Genomic DNA, 6,000 nt, shown 5'->3' with positions numbered 1-6,000 from the left:
TATATGATGAAGCATTTATCAACACGCTCAATTTATCACCCTATAACACTCGATTAAAAAGCCTACAATTTATTATTATTTATACACATTTTTTCACCGTGTAGGTTAATGGGCATATATCTACTTTACATATTAATATTTATGTTTTTTAATTTAATAAAATTTTTCTTTATATTAAAAATTCAATTAAATTAAAAGATCTGTGGCATTTTTAAAGTTTCAACTAATGAACAGTTCGTTACCGAATTGAATTTGTGCGTGTATGAACACCCTTGTCTCGGATTAAATATCATTAGAGGATTAAAGAAATATACGAATGGCTGAGATCAGCCGTCGGGTTCAACCCAAAATGATAGCCTAAATTAAAATTTTTGTAATAAATATTACGCAAACTTGATAGTGTAAATCAAGTGTATCAAGTTTGTTCAAAATGTACTAATGTAAGGTTCACTAAAATGCATAAAATACCAAAATAACAATAAAATATTTGGTAAATCAAGTGTAAGATACCAAAATGGCAGAAAAACTAACTTTTTAATAATAAAACCACCAAAAGGCGAGATAAATAAATTATATTAATTTAACTGTATGCAGGGGTACATAATAATTGGTTAATAATAAATCTATTTTACATCATCATTAAAACTATATAAATTGATAAGTAATGAATAAAATTATAGCTATACACAATTTTAATTAGTAAATCTTGTGCACTTATTCATCATATGCATCAAGATTATGTTTTTATTTTAAGTAAATAAAAATTATATTTCAGGGGTAGTAATTTTTACTAGATGAATGATGTTCAATTACAGATAAACTAATCCGAATTCAGTTAATGCCCTAAGCTTTTTAACTTTTTTCTGAGTGTTCCGGGGGTATAAAAAAAATTAGCTGAAAATTAGGATATGTAAAAATAACTTGAAACAACAGTCGGCAATAATGAAATAATTTATTCAGTTTAATGAATAATTAAATACATTACAGATAATTGAATGGTTTTATTTAATGTTTTGTTTAAAATTATATTTTTGTACATATATATGTGTGTGTATATATATATATATATATATATATATATACACATACACACAAGTGTATTCCATTAAACATATATTAACATGAATTCACGTTAAACATAACACATATTATTAATACAATTTTTCAAAATATTATTTTAAAATGATATCATTATAATTTTTATTAAATGATTATTCATAATATACAGAAAATTCAAATAAATAAATTAGTAAATTATTTTTTCACCACAAAATATATTAACGTGGCTTGCTATGGTATATTTAATGAACTCCAACATTATAAAATTGATAACTCCTTAAAAGACAATGTAGATCAATATTATTGTATTACAAGAGTAAATTAGATAATATATGACACTTATATACTAATAACACTATAGGGTATTTTGGTATTATAAACAGAACTAAGTTAATCTTAAACAATAATTTGAATGGTGTACAAAAAAAACAAATTTCTTGAGATGGTAATGATAAAAGTTCATGAAAAAGAACAGATACAATGAGAAGAATTTGCACTCTTCGATTTAAAACAAGGGTGATAAAGAATCTATGAGAAAAGTACTTAAATAACTACTCAAATATATTTCTTCAACAATACATATATAGGCCATATCTTTTTAATAAGAAAACATTTAATGATTCACAAGGTTTTTTTCTATTGTTACATGATATTATAGGCCGTTTTAAAGTCTGTCTGTAACATCATCTGGCATCAGGATGATAACAGCAGCACTAATCACTGAAGATTTTCACAGAAGTGACTGAAAGCATCATGATGAGAATTTAAAAAATTCCGTACATAATCAATTTGAGTTGGTTTACTGTTTAAAATCCAACAGTTTTTTAGGAGTTGAATGCCTGACTTTACTTGACGTTGCATAACGACTGACAGTTTATCTTTTTATGGTTGACAGTTAATAGGTTACAGTCCTAATGAGAAAATTGTTAGATTTTTACAGTTTTTAGAAGGTACCGTAGATGGAATCAGGGCAATGGCTGACAAAATTATCATCCGAGGAAGAAAGGCTGAAAGATAAGGAAAGGAGATAATCAATCTGCAAAGACTGGTTTTGATCAGGGTTGTTCACCGTCCTGCCCAGAACTTATGCTAAAAAATATATATTGTAAATGATGAATGAACAAGAACATGAAGATTATAACTCGATAAACAGGAAGAAATTCACAAAACACTAAAAGCACACAGTTCCTTGTAGGAAAACAAACTACACATTATTAGCTCAATAATGAAAAAATGATTTCCCAGTAATATGATGCTCCTGTCTTCAGATTCCAAACAGTTCAATCTCTCTGCACTCAAGTCGAATTCAAAATAGAAACCTACTACCAAAAATCTGCATATTTTTTAGCAATGAAGTCGGTTTTATATCATGATTTCCTGTAAACAATCATTCTCAGTTGCTACTGACATCCTTTCCCTTATTCCTGACTCTGCCTTCAGAATATTCCATGATATCTATTCAAACTACACTACATGTACTATCTGGATTGTGTACCTATCACACTCTTGGTCAAAATTATCAGACTTATGATGTACAATAGTCATAAATTAACTATATAAATTAATGTAAAAGCAATTTTATTAGTTTCTCCCTAAATGTTCAGAAGATGTTTTAACTTTCTGTTAGACATTAGATTTTATAAGGAGAAAAAGGCCAACAGACCTCTCAGCTATCAGTTAAAATTTCAGAGTAACCACCGTACTAGCAAAGTTATCGATCCACAAAGTCTTTAAATCAACCAAAATGTGGCACACTACAGTACAGTTCAATAAGTCAGTGCAGTATGAGCAATGAAATCTTGGTGGCAGTGCCAGGTTTCCAAATTTCCATGGTACCTACCTAAGGAAAAAAATGTAAGGATAAGGAAACAGGATGAGCAGCGGTGGTGGAAATCAACCCTTCTAATCAAGAAATACTCACAGTAGTTCATCAAGGACCACATAATAAAAGAAACTAACCCAATTTTAATTCAAGTCTGGAACTAATTTATATATATATATATTCCAAGTTAGCACATTTCTACAGTTTTGTATTGTTCTTCAACCTTGTAATCTTAGAATACAAAAAATATATTATAATTTGAACGTACTATTTACTGAACTAAAAATAAAATCAACAAACATACATGCATATGCAAAATATTTTTAGAGATAATAAATAAATCATAATGGAAAAATCATGGCGGTTAACAGATTTTTTCACATTCCTAGTTAAGATAGATTAATGTTTTCAGTGCAATCTGTTTTTTTAAAACAATACTGTAATTTACATAAGATGACAGATAATAAATTGATGAATAGCAAACTGTTTATTTTAATACATAAATGCACTTTTCTACTTACTTCCTGATTAAATTTATTACTACACTACAGTACTGGTAATAGTAGTATTAATAAAAACTCTGTAATTTACAGAATAAATTCAATTAAATTAATAATTTTTTTCTACACTATTCTTTTATATTATAAATAATTTAAGACCTTTGCAACAATAGTTATCCTTGAAAATTTTCAAAATGATGAGCCAATTTCACTATTTTTACATCTTGTTAACAGTGTTATGTAATATAATTATCAATTCAAATTTCTATAATGAACTACACAAAAAAGATTTAAAAAATAACAAAAAAATCTTTTATCTATTAAAATTACATATGAACAAATGCGATTTTTTCATATTCATAAGTGTTTGGTATAACTCAACAAAAACTTTCTAAAACTTTTGTAACTGTGAACCACTGCAATTGTAAAAAAAAAACTGTAAAAAATAAACTTATGTCCTTCAATTAAGAGTCAGTATATTTTTAAATTATATTACGTTATAACACATTCAGTTAGTTGATCTGGGATAAGATGGTAAACTGCATCCCCCCCTTATGACCTGATGGTTCTAAATATCTTGGAATGTTTCTGGAAATAGCATTCTTGAAATAAAAGTTCTGAAGTTAAGGTAAAATGCCAGTGGACAATTCTCATAGGCCACTGAAGTAAAAAATGATGGGTGCAATTCTCTCTATGCAAATGGTTCTTTTTACTGACCAATGATTGTCACAGTTGATACCATTAGAAGAAAAAGAGAACAGTTGACTAGTTGTAACTCCTACACAAGATGAGCTGTGGCTTTTCTCATTATTATTATTATTATGTGTAAATTAGTAATTCATAGACTCTGTAAACAGAATACAATGAATCAGATTCTGATTATTTCTGGATTTGAGGTCTGTAAGCAGCTGCCAATCTGTCTGTGATTGAATGACTGTACCAACAGCTTGTTACAAATTTGTCCAGAGCAAAAAAAAATCAGGAAGTAGTATTTCTTGAAACCGAGCAACATATTGGTAGAACCAATAGAAAATTAAATAATACAGTAATAAAAATACAAAAACACAACTGCTTTGGCTAGTTTTGTTTTATGAGGAAACAGAAGAGTGTGAAGAATTGGTACAAGGAACCATGGCGATTGTTCAGCTGGGCTAAAACTACTAATTTCCTACACTCAAAAGTTAATACTAAACATCTGTTTTAATATTAACATACTACTCCCACAAATTCACACAATAAAACTTTGACAAAATCTACAGAAATGTCTTTAAAGACTATAAAGTATAATTTCAGTATTATAAACATTACAAACAAATATTCAACATATTAATTTATAAACAGGAAAATAAAAAGAAAAATCATTGTCCTGAAAACTAATTACAGTTGTCATGTATTGAAAGTTCACAGATATTTAAAATTAGAGAATATACATTTGATTTTTTTGGTTGCTAATTAATTCATTACATCAGCTTGATGCTTACATGTGCAAGAATATGGAATAAAAATTAAAAAATACCATGGCTAACTAGGATTTAAACAGAGGTCACTCCACCACTGAGGTCAGCATTTCTGTAGTTAAATTAACACAAAGCTCAAACTAATTTAGGATAAAATGGCTACCACAAGAAACTCAAAAAGTTTAAATCATTATTTATTGTAACTGTGCTTTAGATACAATTACAGTGATATTCAACAACAAAGAACAATAATTTTTAAACAAGTTACATCTCTCAAAATTAAAACAGAAATATTTATCTACACTAGATTACACTAATTTAAAATAGTATAACATTTTAAGAGGATCTATTTTAAAACTAATTAATTAAATAAACTAAATAATTTAAGAGCATCTAGCTTAACTATATGCAATAAGAATAAAAGTTAATTACATAGTTAATTAAAATAATACACATATAATAAATTACTATTAATTTTTTAACACCTTAAAACAGAATACTTTTTTTTATTTAATAATAATTGTAATTAATTAATTTATTGTGAAGACTAGATTTTTAACTTAAATACTGCATTCTAGTATATTATTAAAAGAAGGCATTATCATTTTAAAATATCTATATAAATTCAAATTAAGTACCTCATTTCTATATCCAATTTATCTAAATTTTTATTAATATCATCTGTATTATTAACTTAAAATAAATAAAAGTTACAATAAATATAATTTTTTAATGTATTGGTCTACCTGATATATCAATAATTTTATTTTAGATTATTGAATTCTTACTTTCCTCAATATTTTATCAACAATACTTTAAATTCTTATACAATAATAAAAATAGTGTTAACTTTGAAGCTTATAGTTAGTGAGGATTTTGTTAAAAAAAAATCGTTATCTTCTTAACTTTGTCAAAGGACTAAAAGTCTTCAGAAGAAACAGGTTTATAATATATATTAAGAGAAAAACAGACTATATATACATATATAAAACAGGGTATATAAAGAATTATATTAGGAACAAAGGAATCTTGTTAGATACTTAAACAAAAGATAAAATAAAAGCAATTTATTGTTAAAATAACTGTCAAAATCATATTCAAAAATTTACTATAATGCAGAATTAAAATATGGTACACTTGGATGAGGAAAATAACAAACTTA

The sequence above is a fragment of the Lycorma delicatula genome, chromosome 5 (genome assembly GCF_047948215.1).
Source record: "Lycorma delicatula isolate Av1 chromosome 5, ASM4794821v1, whole genome shotgun sequence".
Taxonomy (NCBI): domain Eukaryota; kingdom Metazoa; phylum Arthropoda; class Insecta; order Hemiptera; family Fulgoridae; genus Lycorma; species Lycorma delicatula.
Note: the sequence above shows the minus strand (reverse complement) of the source record.